General features: G+C 38.3%; 1 pseudogene; it reads right to left on the bottom strand.

The window, feature by feature from the left end:
* Positions 1 to 21,570: 21,570 nt before the first annotated feature.
* Positions 21,571 to 22,829, bottom strand: LOC150013216 (TBC1 domain family member 20 pseudogene; annotated as a pseudogene).
* Between the last annotated feature and the right edge of the window lie 565 nt (positions 22,830 to 23,394).

A 23,394-nucleotide genomic window follows, 5' to 3' on the forward strand; every position in this document is an offset into this window, starting at 1 on the left:
AAACCTCCCTTGTTATGATGATGACTGCCAGCAGAATCGAAGTTATACATGTGTGTCGGGAGGAAGATCTGTTCTCTTTGTGCCCACATAAAACTCCCATTTATCTATACAAATATGTTTGAAAAGAGCAAAGCTGAAATGTCTTCTCTCCAGCTGGGATGTGTTCTGCTGTTGCAGCGCGGTGAATTGGGTCACCGTCCGGCTTTGCACCCAGCACCTGCTCAGACACATAATGGGGAAATGAGTACTTCTATAGTGACGACGGCAGCGCATGGCAAACCTACATCTGGGATCGCCCTGGACAGTTAATCAGGAGTCCAGGGGAGCCGATCATTCAGATTGATGCCTTTGTTGCTCTTCACTGGGAGTAAAGACATTACTAAAAGGAAAATTGTCCTTTTAACTCCTACTTTTGAACTCTTTCTGTACTCTCCGAGGAGGGTGAGTTTTAAAGGTTAGCTTTGGCTACTATGTGCCAATTTGGAGAAGGAAATGTTCCTAATGCACAGGAGTAAAGGGAACCATAGATTTTTCTGGAGAAGAAAGGTGGTGGTCTGCGGTTGATTAAAAAGGGTTTGGTGGTTGAATAAATGGAGTTGTGGAATGAGAGTCAGGGTTCAGGTCTTAAATTCACCATCCACTTGCTGTGTAATCTTGCCTCAGTTTTCTCATCAATGCACTAGAGGATGAAATAAGCAGAATGCCTGGCGTGTAATGGGTAGTCATTAAATAGTTATCACCACCAAAGAGTAGCTGTGTGAGGGAAGGCTTCCATCAGCCAGGATATGCAGATTTTCTCAGTGGTAACAGAGAACCCCAAATCTCAGTGGCTTAAACTAGAAGGTGTATATCTCTGTCATACTTCATGTCCACTGAGGTCAGCTGTCCTGCTGACACAGCCATGGTCTACAACCTCCTCCATTTGGGGCCCAGGCCCACTGGACAACCACCATCTGGTAGTGATGGCACTGGTAAGGAAAGCGCTGGAGAGTTGTATAGCTGCGATTAAATGATCTGGACTGAAAATAATGTATGTCCTTTCTGCTTCGGACTCACTGGCCAAAACCTGTCATGTGGTTCATCCAACCACTAATGAACCAGTGTGTAAATCTTACTTTTCTCTAAACAGGGAACCCAGAATATTTGGCAAGTAGCACTAATGACTTCTGTAGTGGCTACCTAGCAGGCTCTATTAGCATATGACTATGTTCTACACACCAAAGTACTTATCTCTTCATTGTCATATATGATCATTGTCTCTCTTATGTAGGATTTGTACTATTGCTGACTTGTTTTCTCTCTCTCTCTTTTTATTTTTTAAATGGAACACAAGAAGAAAACTTTGTATGTTTGCAGGGTGGACAAATAAGGCTGTATTTTATTTCACTTAGGCAATAAGAAGGCACTACTGCCTAGTTTCATTTCTTTTCTTTTTTCTGGTTGTGGGAACTTTTCGAGAAGTATGGCACATGAAGATGTGGGGGCGACAACTATCTGAGAATGTCACGGAAAGACATTATTTTATCTGGCATGGTAAGAGCCAATGGGAGGTGATTGTTTTGGAATAGTAACTGTGTTATGTTGGCTGGCTTTAAACCTATGCTAAAAGAGGAAAGAACCTTAAAATAGCTATTGTATACTTGAGAAAAAACAGAAAGTTGATGATTTTTTGCATTGATATTTTTTTGTTTTGGAGAATCTTTATTTCCCTTGGCTGTTGACTGTTTGCTAATGTATCTGTGTGTCTCTAGATTTTGAAGAAGGGGCCAAAGGAATCAGATTTTATCGGCATTGCAGACACTGTTAATTGTCTTCCAACATTTATTTTTCCTTCTAACTTTTCATAATTGAATTCACACCCCCCTATCCTGGCTTAGCAAGAGACTATAAGCCCTGCCAAGACTGATAGATACAGGTCCTCTCCACAAAGTTGCTTTTTGGATGTAATTAATATTTGATGACTACTCTTTATTGCAAGTCTCTCTCTTGCAGGTAGGTATGATGGCCATGTATTAAGCTGTAGCTGGTTGGATGAGAGCGGAATTGATGGGTACAACTTATAGGTCATGTTGTTAATAAGGAAGCTCTTTAACTTCTACTTCTTTTTCTATCTTATTGGCTTGGAAAGGTGACAACTTTCTGGGGCAGTCACTTTGGACCCAAAGGAGAGAAGCACATATTAAGGATGACTCTTACTACCTTGGACTAGCTGCCTATCTTTGAACTGCTATATGAGAAAGAAATAAACCTTCTATATTGATTAAGTCATTGTATTCTGGGAGGTGTTCTTTATTATAGCAGTTTAGTCTGTAGACCTAACAACTTTCCTCTTTCCAGGATTAGTTTTATTTTCACCAACATGTTTTCATTGATCTTATCTCTTCTTTACCATTTTATCTTCTCTTATACTGAAAGGCATGGGGGAGGCTAGTCCAATGATTATGAGATTTAGGGCTGTATTTATACATTACAATTTTTTTTCCTTCTTAAATTCATCAGGCAACAGTGAACACAAGAATTTTTAAGCTCTAGGTTGTACCCAATATTCTGTCTTAAATCATCAGATCTATTTTAACCATCCAGGCAAGTAATTTTACCTAACACAAAACCAAACTCTGAGTCATTAACATTCTAAAATGCAGAAAAAAGACTTCCAGGGCTTAGTGGCCTTGTATTTTATGAGATGGATTCTGGAGGCATATTTAGGTATGAAAATAAGCCCAATTGGCTTTTGCACAGCCCTATTTTCTTCATTTGGTTCCACTTCATAGTTGAATATAAGCCTGGAGTGAAGGTCTGCATTTTTAGAAAATGTGACTCTGGCACATTCTCAAGCAGATGGACCTTTTCTAAGGAACTGATGCCCTGTGGGGTGGGTACATTTATAGAGGGAAGAGATAAAATCAACTGTGGCTGAGACAAGGTTGAGAGACAGCAGGTGTTTTGGGGGGAAACCGGAGTGTTTTACTCTTCCACTTGGTCATTTGATAGTTTATTTAGTGTCTTGAAATGGAGTAAAAAGTAGTGGGCTGTTTTTCTAAACTTCCCTTGCCAAACTCACTTCCTAATGGGTAAAATAGACCTAATACTCACTGCCTACCCACCAGCTGTTTCCTTGGCCAAATGATGGAAAATTCAGCCAGTCACCTTGCTCTTTCCATAGAAGGTCAGGCTGCGCTCTGTTGACAGCTGCTTCTATGAAACCAACTGAATCAGAGAACTGAGTGCATTTGTTGTTTTGGCATCTTGGAGACTAACAGCATATTATTGGGAACATATTTTGCTCAGCATTCCAGCACGCTTCCAGCAGAATTAGTGATTATAATAAGTTGTCATCTAAATAATTTAGTAAAAGCCAGAGTGCTGGGAGTTTGTTTCTTGTCCAAAAAAGAAGGCTGTTTAGAGAATTAAAAATACTTAAATGCTTTCTTATAGAATTTTGTCTCACCTTTTTTCTTTTTCTTTTTGTACCCAAGCAAATTATTTTACATGATATGTCAAAATATAATGTCATTATTATAACATGTATTTATAAAAGGGGTTTATCCCATGGGCTAAAATTTCTGTCAGTAAATGCCCATCTAAGACATTGTTCTATTAAGTCACTTAAATATCATTTTAGAGCAGGGGCTGAAACCCAGTAATTTTAAGAATACACATTATTAATTGATTTATGAATGTGATTAATGATTATAGAATAAAATGCCACGTTTTAGTCTTTTGCTCTACATTTCTATTATAAAGTCACATCTCTCATTTATTCAGATTTTGTAGTTGCTTAAATAATTTATAATGCAAATATACTTTGGTAATGGCATGCTACTTTCATGACAAATTTGCCTGAGTTTTGTTCAACTGTATAAAATCTGTTTTAAACACTGAAATAATGATTGAAATAACTCATTTGAATGACTAGGATCATGTAAAGGAAGAGCGTATTCACTCTGGCAGCCCTGGGGAATTCTGAAAATCATCACACATCATCTTACTTTACTGAATTGGAAAAACAGAGTAATGGGCTGGGGAACTTCACAGGAATGAGCTGTATTAAAACAATCAGTGTAAATAATAAATCTAGTGAGATTAATATAACTTTTTGTTATGATCCAGTAGAAAACCTTGTGATTTAGGATTAAGGCAGTGAGGCTGGTATAATTGAAGCTAACTTTTAACTCATACAATTTGATCATCAATAAATCTTGGCTAGCTTCATCATTTATAGGTGGTGAAGTTTCTTGATACATCAAATTTTATTTATATTTATACTACACAAAGCCGTCGGAATTAGGAGTCTTATACTCAAATGCCTACTGGGTCCAGGTGGAGAAATAACTAAACCAGAAGACATAAGACAGTAGGGAATGGTGGTGACTGTGGGGAACTGGAGAATTCAAGAGGCTGCTCCACTCCAGCCAATAGTTGCCATCTGGGTTGGGTGAATAGATTTTCCTCTTTTCAAGAGAAATTGAAAATTTTAGTTTTTATGTAAATTATGCTGGTTTTAAATGTTTCTAAGAAGTCTGAAACAATCACTGGCTGGTGTGGCTAAATTGGTTGGATTATCAACCCATAAACTGAAAGGTCATAGGTTTGATTCCAGTCAGGACACATACATAGGTTGTGGGTTTGTTCTCTGGTTGGAATGCATGCGAGGGGCAACTGATCGATGTTTCTCTCTCACATTGATGTTTCTCTCCCTCCCTTTTTTCCTCTCTCTCTAAAATCAATGAGCATGTCCTTGAGTGAGGATAAAAAATTTAAAAAAAAGAAAAAGAAAAAGGAACTTTGAAACATCATTGGCCAGCTGTGTATACTGATTTTAACTCAGGCCACAAATTTGAAATCTCTGAACTAGATATTTATAGTGAAGAATTTATTTAATCATGCTGTTTTCTTTTACTGTCATTCATTGGGGCAAAAATGTCTTCATGATTGTTTCAATGCAAGACTAGTTTGGAAGTATGTACATGAGGTAGTGTCTTGGAATCAGTGGATTTGATCCAGTTATTTGTAATTCTCATAGGTCTTATATTTGTGTATAGCAGGGTGCTAAATAAATTCCTTGATAACCTTGACTTAGGTAGATATAGTTAGCAACTCAGAATTTGCTATAAATATGAAAAATTAGCTTCAATGAATAAGTTGAAATTCCACTGACAGGAGTAGAATTGCTTACTTAAGAATCAAAATAGAAACACACATCCATAATGTAAACATAAAATAACTGATGTATGTAAAAACAATGGCCAGAAATATCCTTGAAGTCATAAAGACTTAGAAGTTAAATGTCATCTTTTATAAATTGAATGACTCAGGGAAGGTTAGGGTATAGAAAGAGGTCAGAAAATGTCTTTATCTTCACCATATAGGCTGAAACACTTGAAAGTTTATGAAGCACGTGTACTATATAACTAATCCATTTCATGTAGCCAGCACGTTTTTCTAATAGGCTCAGCTAAGGTACAATACCAGTTCAAGGAGGTGTAAAAAATAAAAAGAGGGCCCTATCCAAGCAAGAGAGAGATAAAAGACAGAAGGAAGGACTCACCAAAGAACAGGGACTCTGGAGCCAGAATGCCTGGGCTTGGATTCTGACTCTACATTTACCAGCAAGTTCTGTAACTCTGTCTGTGCCCAAGTTTCCTCATCTGTTAACTGTGTTGATAACAGTATCTTCAAAGGCACATACCAAATGCTATATAATTATTTGATATTACTATTAATATTATGTACTTAACTGAATAATTTAGTGAAGGAACAAAAAGAAAAAAAAGTGCAATTATTACTATGTATGGTATGCTTAGCCTTCATTTTAAGCGCTGTGTAGATTGACCTACTTATTCCTCATAATAAGCCTGTGTGTAAGACATGATATCATCATTTTACAGATCCAAGACTGAGGCTAGGTGAGATTAAGTACAGAGAAATTCTTTAAAGCAACTTTAACTTAACTGTCTTTCAAGATTATCCACACTCTCCATTCTATCTGAAGAACACACACCTGCCCATGGCTTCTCAAATGTCTGAGGCTAGGAAGATGCTCTGGTACATGCTCTGGTCATCCCTGATCTCACCAGCTGAGTTGTGTACCTGCTAAGAGACAGCTATGTGTTTCTTAAACTATTTATATGTTTGGGAATCAAGCCTGACTTTAACATTGATGGAGCGGTGAACAAGAGTACAGATGGAGGTCCATTTCCCTTGGGTCTAAATCTTTAAAGGTAAATTCAAGCTAAAACACTCTTAAAGAAAATAATGTTCTACCCTCCTTGCTTGGTAAATAAATATTTGGTGTTCCATGAAAAACATGGTAGTGTAGAGAGGTCCCATTCTCTTCAGCTTCCCCATGGGTTTCTTCCATCTCTTTCAACCTTGAATCTGTCTCATAGGACAAGGGGTCTCATGTAGTATATGAAAAATTTAACATATGCTTCCAAACTTTGTTCATGCTATGTATTTTTAATCAAAATATAATTGATATACAATATTGTATTAGTTTTAGGTGTACAACATAGTAACTCAACATTTGTATACATTGGGAAATGATCAACACAATAAGTCTAGTTACTGTCTATCACTATACAAAGAGCTATTACACTATTATTGACTATATTCCCCATGCTGTATATCATGTCCCCATGAGTTATTTACTTTATATCTGGAAGTTTATATGTCTTTATTCCCTTTACTTTTTTAGCCCCTCCCCACCCCACCTCCCCCTAACAACTACCAATCTGTTCTCTGAATCTATTGATATGAATCTGGTTCTGTTTTGTTTGTTTGTTTTGTTTTTTTAGATTCCACATTTAAGTGAAATCATGTGATATTTGTACTTCTCTGTCTGCTTGTTTTACTTAGCATAATACCCTCCAGGTCCATCCATGTTGTTATATATGATAAAATGTTATTCTGTTTTTATGGCCGAGTAGCATTCTAATGTACATCTAACACACCTTCTTTATTCATTCATCTACTGATGGACACTCAGGTTGTTTTCATATCTTAGCTGTTATAAAAAGTACTGCAGTGATCACAAGGGTGAATATATCTTTTCAAATTTGTGTTTTAATTTTTTCAGATGGACACTCAAAAGTGAATTGCTGGATCATATGGAGTTCTATTTTTAATTTTCGAGGAACCTCTCTACTGTTTTCCATAGTGACTGCATCAATTTACATTCTAACTATCAGTGCATGAGGGTTCCCTTTTCTCCACATCCTTGCCAACACTTGTTATTTCTTGTCTCTTTGGTAATTACCATTCTGACAACTGTGAGGTGATATCTCATTGTGGGTTTGAGTAGCACTTCCCTGATGATTAGTATGTTGATCATCATTCCAAGTGCCTCTTGGCCAACTGTATGTCTTCCTTTGAAAAATGCCCGATCAGTAAAAAGCAAAATAAATAAGCATACCAGAAACAGACTCACAGATAAAGAGAACATTTTGATTTTTGTCTGATATGAGGGGAGTTGGGAGGATCAGTGAAAAAAGTAAAGAGATGAAGAAGTAGTCACAGAACAGCATGAGGATGTAAAGTACATCACAGGGTATATAGTCAGTGATATTATAATAAATATGTATGGTGCCAGATAGGAACTAGATTATGGGGGTGATCACTGTAAGTTATATAAATGTCTAATCACCGGGTTGTGTACTTGAAACTAATATAATATTGTGTGTCACCTGTATTTGAAAAATATAAAATTATTTTAAAAGAGGAAAATGTCTATTCAGATCCTCTGCTCATTTTTAAATAGATTTTTTTTTGTTATTGAGTTGTATGCAGTCTTTATGTGTTTTATATATTAACCTCTATTGGATATGTAGCTTGCAAATACATTTTTTTTTCATTCAGTAGTTTGCCTTTTTATTTTGTTGATGTTTGCTGTGCAGAAATCTTTTAGTTTGTTGTTAATTCCACTTATTCATTTTTGCTATTGTTGCCCTTGCCTTTGGAATCAGACTCCCCCCCTCCAAATCATTGCTAAGGCCGATGTCAAGGAGCTTATCATGTATGTTTTCTTCTAAAATTTTTATGGTTTCAGGTCTTACATTCAAGTCTATAATCCATTTGATTTAATTTTTTTTCTTTTTTAAAAAATATGCTTTATTGGTTATGCTGTTACAGTTGTCCCAATTTCTTTTCCCTTTGTTCCCCTCCACCCAGTGACCTCCCTCCCTCTAGTTGTCCCCCACCTTTAGTCCATGCCCATTGGTTGTGCATATAGTTCTTCTCAATATCTTCCTATCTACTCCACTCCCTCCTACTATGCTTCTTCTTTTTTTTTTTAAATGTGTTTTATTGATTACAGTGTTACATTTGTTCCAATTTCCCTTCCCTCTGCTCCCCTCCACCCGGTGGCCCCCCTCCCTCCCCTTGTCCCCCCTTTTTAGTCCATGTCCATTGGTTGTGCATATAGTTCTTCTCAACCTCTCTCTGTCTATTCCATTCCCTCCTACGATGTTTCTTAATTCCTATACCATCTCCCTCCCTCTCCCCCTTCCCCTTCCCTGCTGACCTCCCCCCAATATGCTCCCCATACCTATAGTTCTTTTTCCACTCTCATTGCTTATTTAGTTTGCCTTTGCTTCAATTCCCTAGCTCCTGTTGTTGTTTCTTGTGATGCAGTTTTCATTTTAGTGTTCATAGGTTTGATCCTCCTTTTTCTAAACCAGTCCTTTTAACATCTCATATAACAGTGGTTTGGATCTGATGAACTCCTTCAGTTTTATTTTGTCCTGGAAGCACTTTCTCTGCCCTTCTATTCTGAATGACAGCTTCACTGGATAAAGTATTCGTGGTTGTAGGTTTTTGCTTTTCATTACTTTGAATATTTCTTGCCAGTCCCTTCTTGCCTGCAGGGTCTCCCTTGAGAAGTCAGCTGATAGTCTAATTGGGACCCCTTTGTACAAGATTCTTTTCTTCTCTCTTGCTGCTTTTAAGATTCTCTCTTTATCTTTAACTTTTGACATTTTGATGATAATGTGTCTTGGTGTGGTTCTCCCTGGGTCCAGTTTATCTGGAACTCTGTGCTTCCTGGACCTGTAAGTCTATTTCCTTCCCCAAGTTTGGGAAGTTCTGCTTTATTATATTTTCACTTAATTTTTCAATTTCTAGTTCTTCTTCTTCGCCCTCTGGCAATCCGATCATCCGTATGTTGGATCTCTTATAGCTGTCCCAGAGGTTTCTGATCCTCTCATCATTTTCCTTGCTTCCCGTTTCCTCTCTCTGCACTGGTTGACTGTTTGTTCCTTCTCTATGTTCTGGTTTGTTGATTTGAACTCTGGATTTTATTTCCTCACCATCTGTCTCGTATGTGGTTTCGTTCCTTTCGTTATGAGTGTTTTTCAATTCTTTCTCATCTTTTTCCAGATCTTTTGTTAATTCTGTAAGCCACCTGATAACAATGGCCCTGAACTGAGCCTCTGACATGTTTCTTATTTGTTCATCTGTCAGGTTCTTCATCTGTTGCCTGGTGAGCTGCGCCACCAGGATTTCTATAGTTGTCTGCCTCATTTTGACAGATGCGTTTTGTTTTCTTGGGCCGGCTATAGGTGGCAGTGCCTGTGTACTCATCACAACCCAGCGACTGGCGGTGGTCTAGCAACCTTTCTCGCCATGCTGTGGCACTTTGTCATCACTGCCCAGCGACCAGTGGCGATCCGCAACCTATTTCGCAGTGCTGTGGTGTTTTGTGTGGGGGAGGGGGTCCAAGATGGATTCCTGCAGTTATTCCGCTAGGAGACCAGGATCCATCCTCCCGCCCTCTGGGCTTCACTGTTCGGGGCAATGCGGTGGCTGCTTTTCCCAGCGTTGGGGTCACAAGCTGCCCGGGTTAGACTGCAGCTGAGATTGCTCTCCCCGCCGCTGTCCCTGGTGCGACCGCAAACAGCACCGCCTCCTTTCGCTCTTCTTACCTGCCCAAAGGGCACCGCTGGTTTATAACTTCATACGTTGGGCTTCCGTGTAGCTTTATTTTCTGGAATTTCTAGTTATCTTTTGTTTTGAAGTAGTTGTATTCCTCTCTAGTTGTAGAAGGAGACCAAGCGTGTTCGTGTAAGCCTCCATCTTGGCCGGAAGTCTGATTTAATTTTTATATGTGGTGTGAGATAGTGGTCCAGTTTCATTCTTTTACATGTAGCTGTACAGTTTTCCCAGCACCATTTATTGAAAAGACTGTTCATGCTACTTAGCCAGGGAATTCATAGGCCTTGCACTTGGAACGTGGCTTAAAAAATGGGGAAAGTGGCCTTAGGATGGACATGTCACCCTGGCTCCATTGAGAGGAGCACGGCAAGAATAGGAACCACTTCTAAAGCGTGGGCCTGGGTCAGGGAGGTACCCCTGTTCTTGTGTCATTCAATTAAGTGTTATTCAGAATGATTAAATGATGACTTTTTAGCATGCAAAAGCTTGATTATTATTTTTGTAAAAACTGTTGAAAACTTTGGAGAATCTATTCTGAGTAGTGAAAACATTGTTATTATATTAGATGTGAGCAAATATATTAAAATTTTGGAAGAGAAATGAAAATATAGAAAATTATCGCATTCAGCTTGGTTACCAAAATGCTAAGTTCTTTATCAAATTCAGGAATTAAAATTGTATATGATGCATTATGGATAAGATTTATGCCAGAAAATCATTGAGAAGCTTCAATTTGTGGTCTCTTATTCCAAGAAATGGTAGGCTCCATGATAAAAAAAAAAGGAAAACTGAATTTATACTTATTCACTCAAAATAATATGGAAGAAAACATTTGTTATAATTTAAAAATATACTTCCTGCTTGAATCAGAGTTTTATTTAACTGGCCAATTGTCAGTCCCAAATTTTTGGCAAAACAAGATCCTTCTGTATACTGGCTAGGGTCAGGGCGATGGTAGGTTGGAAGGGCTGGGGTGAAAGGGTAGGCTTATTTTACTGGAAAGAAAAGAAATAAATAGTGTTACATTCATGAATGTAGCACCTAGTAAAACTTTTTTTTAAAATAAAATGAATGTTGACTATACTAGAATTGCATCTTAACTGTGGATTCATTTTAAAGAGGGGTTATGGAAATCCCAAATAATAAGTATGCTTATTTAATATATTTTTTGGCTTGGAGGCTTCAAGACCAATTTTTATATTGTAGCATTCTGTGACTCAACAGATTGAACCTAATAACAACCTCAAAAAAAATTCTCATTGTCCATTTCTCAGTTTTGACTTCAGGGAAGTTTTATGACTTTCTTTAATAATTACATATTTTTTTTTTCTGTGCAATATTATCGGGAAGGCTTGCTTAAAAGATTGGAATATGTAAGTGGGAAGCATTCTAGTATTTAGCACTGGAGAGCCAGGCCCTCTAGATTCAAAAACAGTTTCTGCCACTTACAAACTGGGAAACCTTGAACATACTCGTTGACTTCTTGTATTCCAGTTTCCTTTTTGAAAAATGAGAACAATAACAGCGTCTTTCCAATAAGATTGTTGTTATGCATGACCAATGAGACAGTATTGCATGAAGTGCTTAGAACAGTGCCAGGCACTGGGTAGGCACTATTTGAGTTACCTATTCTTATGGTTGTTGTTATTATTATTATTCTCATCATATTGATGATAAAGCATGCAGACCATCATGCTTTCCATAAACAATCTGACAAGTAAGGTCAGATAAAATGAAAGCAACTTGAAAATGATTTCTGGTAGTACAGTTAATTACAACATGGAGAAAACTGTTCTCCAGAGAAGCATTTGTTATCTTGATTGGTTCTTAAGTTAATATACTGTTTGTTTTTTCAGCTGAACAATTGGATAGCTATGGTGAGCCACAGTAAGTTACGCAGCAGTGTCTAAAATATGATTTTGCTTCTGAAAAGCTTTTATTCTAGAGGGGGCATAGAATGGTTATGAGTCTTTCCAAAGTGCTCTGTAGCATTCATAATATCATAGTTTCAGCAATTGTACCTCTTTTTGGTGATTTCTGGTAGCTGGACTGATTTTTCTGCTCATTTGTTTTAATGTTTCATTTAATGGAGGTGCCATGACCAAGGCCCTGTGTAAAACGGTTAACGGTAAATTTGGGGGGTGCTCTTGGAGCGCAGAGAATCCAAACATATTTTAGAGTTGAAACAGCTACTCTCTCTGGCTGGTCTCTTTTTGTCGCTGCCCCATTGCCACCAAGTACATGCCCAGAGCCTGAGAATTGCTGTCCTTGTATGCTAGGCCAGGAGGAAAAATCCAAGGTGAGAGATATGACTGCTCTGGTGCTTATTTATTGGGGGCTATATACTTTTAATTCTGCCTTAAATTCCACAGCTAGAAATGCAGTTTGTGGGCAAGGGACAGGTGAATTTTCAAAGTGATCTCAGAAGGTTGACTTTTAGAGTCCCTGAAGTTGAGGATAAAAGGGGAACCTTTTAAATAAACCAAGTGCCCACAATGGCTTTATTACCACACTGCTACTTCACACTGTAGATTACACGAAGGCCTGGAGACTAATTTCAGCAACAGCCACAATTTACTAGCTATAGTGGGCCTCAGATGAATAGTTTCTTGTAAAATCAGTGGCAGCTTTATCCTAGCAGAGCACAAATAAATCAGCCCTTATTATTCCACATTCATTTAATCCTGGGACATTAGTCAGTGAGACCTTTCTGCAGCCTAATAAACAGCAGCAGCAGCAGTTTTTCTTTATGAGAGTAGTTGTTCATCCTAAATTAGAGCCAGCATTAGGCGGAGGCAGAAACTTTGGCTGGATGATTTAAAGATATATAATATGAGACCATAAGACTGTATGAAAACTGTACCCATGTGTATAAATAGGGCAGGGCCATAATTTTGCTGTATGTGGATTACTTTAGAACATGCGGCTTATTTTCTCTCTCTTGCTTGAGTTTCCTTTGTTGCAGGTGATGTTGTTACCCTGTCTTTCTTGACATGACTCAGGTGTTCTTCTATCACTTGCGGGTAGGTAGGCATTAAAGTTGCAACCTCTGGTTTCTGTTTACCCAGAAGGAACTTAACCAATTTCCAACTGGGTAGAGGAGGACACAGTGAGGTGTGTCTAAAATATGCACCTGGCTATTTCAATTTGGTCAACTCTTGCTCTGATCAAACTCACAACCCGAGCTCAATGAAAACTTTTTTATTCTAGTTAAACTCAGGTTGCAAGTTTTCTGTTGTAATGTCACTATGTATGTGAAAAACACAATTAGACTCAAATTGTTATGATGATATGGCTTAGTGAGATACTTTCAAATAAGCCTTCCACATATACACATTGGCCTCACTTCATGGGTGTGCAGGGTTTTTAAATAGAGGAGAGTGTTTATTTTTTTCATACACAGCATAAATATGAACTCAGTAAACTATAGGCTAATTCATGCTGGATATTATTTCATACCTCCATCAGGAAATAATACATCAGGAAGCTATCAGTTTGATAAAGATACATGTGGCATCACTTGCTAATCACAAGCAAATAGAGAATCAGACATGAATTTGTTTCTTTTTATGTTTAGTGTGTAAATCACTTTTCCTATGTGTGTTAAGTTTCTACACTAATACAATGCTCTTCAGAGTTCAGCAAACATTAGTTGAATACCTACTCTGTGCACTCCACATGGAATTTTATATAGATCTGCTTTTTTGGAATGAACTCTTGTGGTGGAGAGATGAGGAAAACTTACCAGTCCAGACCATTGGACCCCAGGAATATAAGCAGTAGAATTAGTATAAAATTGAGATACATTTGTCATTATGTGGATATAAAACATAGTTGTCATAACTGGGTATCATTGCATTTAATCAGTGAATTCTAGCCCATTCTAATGAGAATGAAGGTATTCTGATACAAGTTCTATTATTTGGAGACAATAAAGATAGAATCCATGAACTGGGAAGAACTGCATACTATCATTAAATTGAATTATACTACATACTAGCACTCAAATTGAATTATTTTTCTGCAGCTAAAATAATACCATTAGTCTTTCAACACAATACATATGTAGTCAAAATAGATTTTGTTTTCCTACAATAATATATTAAAATATGTGATCCTTCCTCTCAGGAAGAATTATATTGGTTTGAGAAAAAAAAGACATTAGAGAGTTTAAACAAAATCCATGTAGAAATCAGGGTAGACTTTCTTGGGTTATGATTTTTCTATAGCATACTGTCTCCATATGGGTAAAGGGGTTCTTTCCATCTGGCTTCAGGGTTTGGCTCATTTCTGCTCATCGTTGTGTGGTGCAGACTGCTGTGTTCTAGGTAGGACCAGAGATCCACAGAGGAAGTCTAAATGTGAAGCCATTATAACAACTGGAGAAATGACACCAAGTGGTCAGTGCCTTATCCTCATGAGGTAAGACCAGCATGTTATTAAACAATGCTTTTAGAAATAGATGATTAGCTCTGTGCACACAAGGATCCATATTTATTTTATAGCATCTTTAGAGACTAACATAACACTTAGTGTGTGTATCAGATGTACAATGTATTGTCAATTGGTCTGAGAATTATTGATGAAAATTATTAAATAGGAAATCACCAATCATTAAAGGTACATGTTGTTTATGACTAGTTTCTTCCACTAGTTTTCACTGTTCTTGTATATCAACTTATGACATTTATAATAAAAAATTACCTAGAACTAAAAAATAAAATAGCAAAGTCTCTCATTTACATTGGTATCAGTAGAGTGAGGAGGAATTGAAAATTATTTGGATAATTTTGGCAACAAGATTTAAAATATGGAGATAATTTTTTTTTAATTTTATTTTTTGGTTTTTCAATTACAGTTGTCCCATTTTTTCCCCATTGCTCCTCCCCACCCAGCCCACCCCTCTCCCGTAATCATATCCCTCCCCGTTGTCCATGTCCATGAGTCTTTTTTTTTTTTTTTTTTTTGAGTCTTTTATATGGGTTCTTTGACTAATCCCTTGATTGTCCATGAGTCATTTATACGCGTTCCTTGACTAAACCTTTCCCTTACTTATCTCCCTTCTCTCCCTCCCCCCTCCCCCCTATTGACTGCTATTCTGCTCTTTGTCCTATTTAGTTCATTTGTTTATGTTGTTCTTTAGTTTCCTGTATTAGGTGATATCATATGATATTTTTCTTTTTTGCCTGGCTTATTTCACTAAGCATAATTCTCTCTAGTTCCATCCATGTTGTTGCAAATGGCAGGAGCTCCTTCTTTCTCTCTGCTACATAGTATTCCATTGTGTAAATGTACCACAGTTTTTTGATCCAGCCATCAACAGATGGGCACTTAGGCTGTTTAAATGTGGAGATAATTAATGGCACTGGTAGGCTGAAGAAGTTGAATTATTGGGTTATGACCGTGAGACAACTTGATTTTGACTCTCACTGACTGCTCTTTAAAAGTGTACTCAGTATGGGAATTCTTTTCCTGTTCTGGATGAAAGTTCTCATAACTTTTCTTGTTGCTCTTAGGCTATTTAAAATCCAGTCTATATAATAATTAAAATGCCAAACTTGCTTTAAAATTGCTTTCTTCCCAACTCCAGCTTGGTCATCTTTATTTTTCTACTCTTCTTCCCCTAGCTTGCTTCCTGTTTTCTGATCCCTTTTGGGTTTTAGTGGCAGAAGGAGGAGACCTAAGGGACACCAGAAAGGTCACACTGGACTGAGAATCTCAGGCAGTCAACTATGCTTTTCACTCTCAGGCAGTTATGAAAAACCTTTTCTCATGAGTGCTTTTGTGAACACAGTGGGAAACATGCTCCTCCCAATTGTTGAGGTGTGTTATCACTATTTTATTGATCCATCTCTCTTCTGCCTGGTAGCTTGCTCCTTCCAAAGCCCTTAGAAATTCTTTGGCTTCTATCTTCTGAGATTTCTCTTAACCGGCCTTCTCTGTACTTACTCAAAAACAGCCCAAACACAATTTTATGCATGGACTAACATGTGGTCCATGAGAAAGTCTCATTTTTTGTCCCTAATAAACTATGAAAATCAAGCTGTTCTCTAATTCAGTATTCACTCATTAAGTTCACCTGTCACAGGACAAGAAAAGCTCTTTGCATATTCTGACAATTATTATACCCTCAGTGTAGGTGAGGGGTTAAAGTACCATCATATAGGCTCTGTTTCTGTGCAAATTCCCATAGCCTCACAACTGTTGGTATCTTATTATTTTCACACCTTGGATGAGACTGAGACAGGAAGATCCTTCAATGTTCTGTTATGTGGAGTTGTACATTTTCAAGGAATGTAATTTATTCAAATGTTTGTGCTCCTTCTTCAGTATTCTTAGTCCCCACATGACCTTTCAGTCTGCATATCTACTGTTCTTTGGGTGAAAAGAATGAGATGTAGGACAGAGTGCTCTTCCTTGCTTGTTTGTACCACATTTCTTTTATGCACATATTATCCAGCATTAGCACATTTCCATTTTGCTGACATATAACAAGAAACTAGAAACAAATATTATATGGGCTCTATTTTGTGGATTAATTATGTTTCATAATTTAGGAATCTGAACAACTTCAGCTATGAATCTGCAGGAGTCTTTTAATGAAAATTAGATCTTTCATACTTATCTGTGGGGTAGAGAAGAGAGAATATAGAGGAGTAAGAGAAAGAGTAATTGGTAGAAGGAAGAAAAAAGTCCTTTTTGTTTAAGTACCTAAGTATAACTCTCAATGCTTATGTCTATGGACTAAAACCTATATTCTTTGCAAGGGCAAATGTTTTCCTATTGAATTTTAAATCTGGAGGGGTTTAGAGATGATCTTATATAACCCCTTTATTTTATGGTTTACATCGTATAATGGGTTGGAAACTTCTATCTCTTTTAATTGCAAAATTCTCAATTCTATAAAGCTAAATCTTATTTTTTTTTAATGATTTTTTATTCCAGGTCATATAGAGGAATAGTGGCAGAGATGGAGCTAGAACTGTTTCAGTATGTCAACATTTCTTTTTTGGTTGGAGCTAAAACTGGAAAGATATTTCCCAATATTTATGTCAGTATCTTATTTTCCACTGGATCAAAAACAAAAATGTATTGGCCATTGGGGATTTCTATACAACTTATGTCATCCGTGCTTATTACGGCTTTCCATGATGAGAGAGTGCATGCAGTCAGGTAATGGTCACAGATATGGAGTAGTACAGGTAATGGCACTGACAATTTCTCTAACATATTGCACTGATTTCCCCCAAAAAGCTTCTCAAAGGTCCACCTTCCAAAACAAAACAAACACTTAAGTAACAAATGCAATTTATGAAGAGTTGATGGGAAATGTTAAGTATACAACTTAACTGTACATACTTTCTGAATGTCTTTAAAGATTACATAAAAAGTTAAAGATGCACCCTTAACTTATCGGACCCTAATATAAATTGGTTTTTAAAAATATTTCCTATTTCTCAGATGGTTCTAGGACATTAGGTGACTTGAATTATATGTTCTCATTTTCTTTACAGTGTAACAGCTACCTTAAAACTTAGTAGCATTAAGTAATAACCAATTTGCTACATTCCTGGATTCTCTGAGTTGGAAATTTTTGAAAGGACACAGTGGGGATGGCTTGTCATTGCTCTGTGATGTCTGAAACCTCAGCTGGAATGACTTGAATAGCTTAAGTGACCTGAAACAGTTGGCTTTTTCGCTTACAATATGGTGTCCGGGTTAAGATGGATAAAGGATGGGCTTAACTGTAGTTATTGCTCAGAGTCCCTCTTTGTGATCTCTCCAGTTTGGTGGCCTGAGTAGTCAGACTTTTTATATTGTGACCCAGGGCTCAAAGAACAAGAAAACAAGGTGGAAGTCTTACACATGACCTTTTATGACCTACACTTGAAAATCACCCATTGTCACTTTTACCACACTCTATTGGTTTAGGTGAAGACAAGTATAACCAGACTCAATGGAAGGGGATATAATCCTTAGTACTCGATGGAAGAGCATCAAATAATTTATGGCCATATCTTTTTTTAAAATGTTAATCTTATTCTCACTTTGTTGTTACTGTTGTCATACTTTTAAATTTTACTTACATTTACATCTTGCTAGAGATTATTATTAATTTACAAATAAATATTTAGATTCATCTACATATATACTCTGTTGCACTTTATTTCTTCTTGCATCTCTGTTTCTATCAAGACAATTTTCCTTCTACTATAACAACTTCCTTTATATTTCCTTTAGTGTGAATCTTCTGGTTTCTATTTATCTGGAAATATCTTATTCCTCTTTTAGCTTTGAAGAATTTTTTTTTACTGAGTTTGTAATTCCAGATTGGCATTTTATTTTTATATTTTTATTTAAAATTGTTGTTCTATTATGGTTGTCCCAAATTTTCCCCTATTGCTCTCCATTGCCCTCCCACCACCCCAGTCAATCCCATCCCTATTGTCCATGTCCACGGGTCATTTATACATGTTCTTTGACTAGACCCTTTCCCTAAAGATATATATATATATATATATATATATATATTTTTTTTTTGGCATCCATTAAAAAATATATCAACTATCAGGGTTCTAGTTTTCAAAATAATGCCTTCTTTCTCTTGTTGCTTTTAATTGTTTTTATATCTTTGTTTTTTAGTTTTCAATATGGTGTTCTTTGTACTTATTCTACAATCATTTCTTTAACATGTGACTTGACGCCTTTCATTGGTTTTGGAAAATATTCAATTTTTATCTCTTGAAATTTTGTTTTGTCTTTTTTCTCTCAACTCTGCTTTTGAGACTCTAATTATGCATATGTTAGATTTTTAATTCTATCACACATATGCTCTTTTCTGTACTTTCCATTCTTTTAACTTTCCATGCTTCAGTCTGCGTGTTTCAGTAACTTATTCTTTCTTCTTCTGGGTTCACTCTGCTTTTCAAACTATCTTTTGTGATTATCTTAATTTCAATTATTACATTTATAAATTGTGGAATTTTATTTAACTGTTTCTAGGAACTCTGATTTTCTCGTAATATTTTTCATTTTGCCTTTTTTCTCTTTGGTAATTATGATTTTTTAAACATTTGTATCTGATAACTGCAATATATGGGTTACTTGCAGGCCTGTTTCTGTGTTTCTCTCTCTTTGTTCTGTTTCTTGCTATGTCAATAAGTTGTTTTTTAATTGAATCTCTGGCATTTATTATTAAAAATATGGAAGGTTTGGATAATGTACCTTATCATGTAGCAGGATTCATACTATCTTCTTGTAGGCAGTGGATGACAGACCATACAAGCAGAGAGTGAGCTGAGGCTGATTTTATTGTACATAAGATTATTTTTATATAGAATTATTTTTAGTGACATAAAGTAAATTAGGAGGTGTTCCTTTTGCAATTTTTGCAAGATATATTGCATAATTGGTATTTTTTAAAAAATTATTGGTAGAATTCTCTAGGGAAACTATCTGAATTTGGAGATTTTGGGGGGGGTTAAAATTCTGAATTATTAAATTCTTAATCATTATGGGGCTATTTAATTTATTTATTTCACATTGACGGAGTTGTGATAGATTATATTGTGTAAAGGGTTGGTTCATTTCATGAAAATTATCAAATTTATGTATGTAGTATTGTTCACAAGATTTCCTTATTTTCTTTTAGATACCTTCACTGTCTATAGTGATATCCTTATTTCATTCTTTCTTTTTTTTTAACCACATATGGCTGTGTATTTCATATAGGGCTCTGTACAAAATATTTACACATATTCTTTACAGAACAGTAGACTACCTGAAGGTAAAAAGATAGTGATTTCCTTTCATCGACTGGAGTGAATCCTGAGGTCAGCAATGCTATAAAACAAATGAACTTGCTCCTTCTTAGGTCATAACGGAAGCAAATGCCCCTTGCTTCCCAGGTTCCAAAAGCTGTGGCCTCGAGACCCTGATCACGTGCACCTCCTTTCCCCTTCCCCATCAGTCCTTCAGCATTTGCAGACAGCCTTGGGTGTTTGGGGCAGCAGACAACGATGCTGCTGTCCATTTGTAACCAGAGGACAAATGAGCTGAGGGAGGAAACTGGGAATATTTGTCACGTCATCACCTCTGGATCCTGAAAGGATTTCCTTTGTCATGACATAGCTTCTACTTTCTAGATTAACTCATTCACATCACACTCAACCCATGTGGGACTCCTGCTATAGAGAATGACCCATCACTAAGAGCTTTTTTTGTTTAAAGTGCTGAATGTAACTCAGCATAGAGATGCTTCTCCTAACCTCTCTGGGCTTGCCAGCTGCCTGGCATGCTAAATGCCCTCCACTCTGCACACAGTGGGCATGCAGGAAGTATGTGGAGGTGTGGGCATGCTAGGTGGAATGTTTCTGGCATGTCCACATTGAAACACTTGTCTAGACAGAACAGTGCGAGAGAGAGACCAGGAAAATAAAAACACATGGCTGCTTAATACTATACAACTCCAATTCTTTAAAGAAGCAAAAGGCACTTTTTTTTTTCAAGCCAGAGTTAATCTAATACGAACCTGGCTTCACTTACAGGAAAAGCTGTCCCAGAAGGACTGACTGGCCAGTCTTGTTCCCCAAGCCCTGGAGAGACCACAGGCAGCTGTGTAGGGAACAGGCAGTTCCCAGCTTCTGCCACTCTTCAGGCTGCAGTTTGTCCCTTTCTGAGCGCTGAACATTTCCACTGACATTTCCAACCAGGAGGGAGAGACCAGAGGATAAGGAGATAAACCAAACCCCCAAAACAAAGCCAAGGTAGTGAGCGGGTGCCTATCTGGGAACAGATGGGCGACCTGAAGCAAAGGGAGACAAAAGGCAGGCACTTTGAAAGTCTGGGGCTGTTTACAAGCAGTGCTGGCTAAAGTGAAATGTGAAATAATCCAGCAAAAAGGAAACTCCAGGGTCTTTGAAGCTCCTTCTGATGAGAACTGTTTTTTTCCATGAAGGAACAGTTATGTTTAAAGTGAGGGTGCTTTACATATTGGTTGTTACATAATTCTAAAAATAGCAATAAAAGAGTCTTTTATAAGTAACTTCATGTGGCTTGTGGAAGAGAACAGGTAGAAGAACAAAAAGGCAGCCAAACTGGTCTATGTCTGGGCCCTAAAATTCAACAATCCTTCACATTTGACTGGAAATACCTGTGATTTCTAGACTGAAAATTGGTAGGATTTACCCAGTAACCTAGTTCCCACCTGTCCCTTTGATTTCTGACTAGCTGATGGAGAGGCTCTTAAAAAGGGCCGATCCTGTCTCTGGGTGATCTTCTCTGCCCCTCGCCTTCGTGCCACTGTCCAGCCGAAGCAGACGACAGGAGGAGCTGTGAGGCGGGCGTTCAGTGGTCCACCTTACTAATAGGCAGCCAAAAGGGTCCCCAGTGGCAGTTGGGAGCGATCAAAACAAAACAAAACACTACTTCCTCCAACACAAGAGGAGGCAGCAGAGAGCCCACTCAAAAGCCCACCGTGAAGAAGATTCTATGCCCAGGCCTCCAAGTGCCCAGTGTCACAGGCTCTGCTATTGGCCTCTGAGGCAAAGGCAAACCATGGACAGGCCAGGAAGGGTGGTAGGAATAGAAAACCCTTGACAGAAACCCTTTTAATAAAGGACATTCCACCCCCCCCCCCATCCTTCCATAGAAGGGCAAGACCTTAAAGTAACGTCAGAGGAAGAATCTTCTCTGGCATTTAGGGGAACAGCTGCAGTTGAAACTTGGAGGCCCACTCCAGGGCACTCTTCACCACAGCCAGAGAGGCTGCTCCCAGGGCCACTGTCACCCCATCACCGCCAGTTTCACAAAGCGGTTGGTCCTTTGTTTGGTCAGGACGTCTTTTATTCTGTCCTCAGTCTGCAGAAGTCCCTGAAACCGCTGCCACAGCACCATGTCAGGCCTCTGCTGGGCTGATGCCAGCTCAAAGCCTTTGAAGGCAGAAGCTGCCATTTTCTCGGCTTCCTGTTGGGCAGCTGCCTCCCAAGCAAGTTCAGAAACTGAACAAAGAGGTCTCCAGCTCTACTAACCGGTGTCTTGTAGGGCAGGTCCTGAGGGATTTGGGACAACAGGTGGTAGACTGAGGCCATGTCACATTCACAATCCAGGACTTCCTGCTCTCGATACAACACGATCACAGCTGTAAGTAAGTGGGCATCAGGGGTTGGCAGGCCAGAAATAAGTCGTAAAACCGCATGACATGCCTGAAGTCAGCACATGCCCAAACCAGGTGAGGAGCTAGCTGAGGGCAAAGATTGTCCGCACCTCGGCACGCTGCATGAAGTCATGGAGATCTGGATTCACCTGGTCAATGATGAGCATCAGATAGTTTAATATATGTTTGGTGTTGTTGATTGTTCGATCCATGAAATCCCTGAGGTGGTGGGTAGATCATTTTTCTACTAGTGATGTTGCCAGACTCTCTCTTAACAACCAGCAGAAATGTGACCATGATGTCATGGTAGCCCTGGTAGTAATGTAGCTGAGGGCTGCATTCCAAAACAAGGAGGATGATGTTGATCAGTTCTTCCTGGAGCCAGTTCTCGCTCTTCTTCTGGCATGCCAGGAAGAAACAGCCGTAAGGACTGCCTGACGTCCAGAAGCACTTGTTGGTAGTCCTTGCTCATCTGCTGTAGGTTTTTCCTTTATATAGGAGGTGGGTCACTGGTGTTGACACTGAGGAGCTTGGGACACACTTTCCGTCTGATCGCATCTATCAGAAGCCCTCCTTCGCTAATAGCCATGCGCCTCAGAGCAGCTATGTCCCTGGGATCGCTGTTCAGAACCTGGTATACCTCTGCTACTTTATTTTTCCTTTTGGCATTAAAGTCTGCTGTCTTTGCATCGCGGCCCCAGCAACTGGAGGTGGGGCCATAGCCCTGCGCACTCTGGGAGGCCATGTCCTGGGGGCCTGGGCATGGCCCGGGGCCTGGCTCGGCTCTTGGTGGAGCGGAGGAGAGACGAGGCTGGGCGCGGGACTCAGCGCCAGCACCGCCCCACAGGCTGGGCTCAGTAGCCAGCTGTGCGCAGGCCCATAGGCCTCCTCGCAGGGGCTCCGCCCCCAACCCCCCTTATTTCATTCTTGATGTTGTTAATTTGTGGTTTCTTTTTCTTTTCTCTGTCTTCCTAGGGGTTTGTAAATTGTATCGATATTTTCCAAGAACTAGTTGTTTGTTTCATCAATTTTCGTTCTCTTTTTTTCTGTTTTAAATGTCACTGATTTCTGCTTTTCATTATTGTCTTTCCTTTGTTTGAATTTGGTTTATCTTTCTCTCTTTGTCTAGGTTATTGAGGAGAAAGATTACGTTATTTTTGAGATGCTACCTCTTTTGTAATGTATATATTTATTATATATATTTTCTCTTAGCACTATTTTAGCTGTGTCCCACAAATTTTCGTATGTTATATTTTAATTTTCATTTAGTTCAATGTATTTTTTATATTTCCTTTGGGACTTCTTTGAGC

This window comes from Furipterus horrens, unplaced genomic scaffold, assembly GCF_987537825.1.
Source record: "Furipterus horrens unplaced genomic scaffold, mFurHor1.1.pri manual_scaffold_4, whole genome shotgun sequence".
Taxonomy (NCBI): Eukaryota; Metazoa; Chordata; class Mammalia; order Chiroptera; family Furipteridae; genus Furipterus; species Furipterus horrens.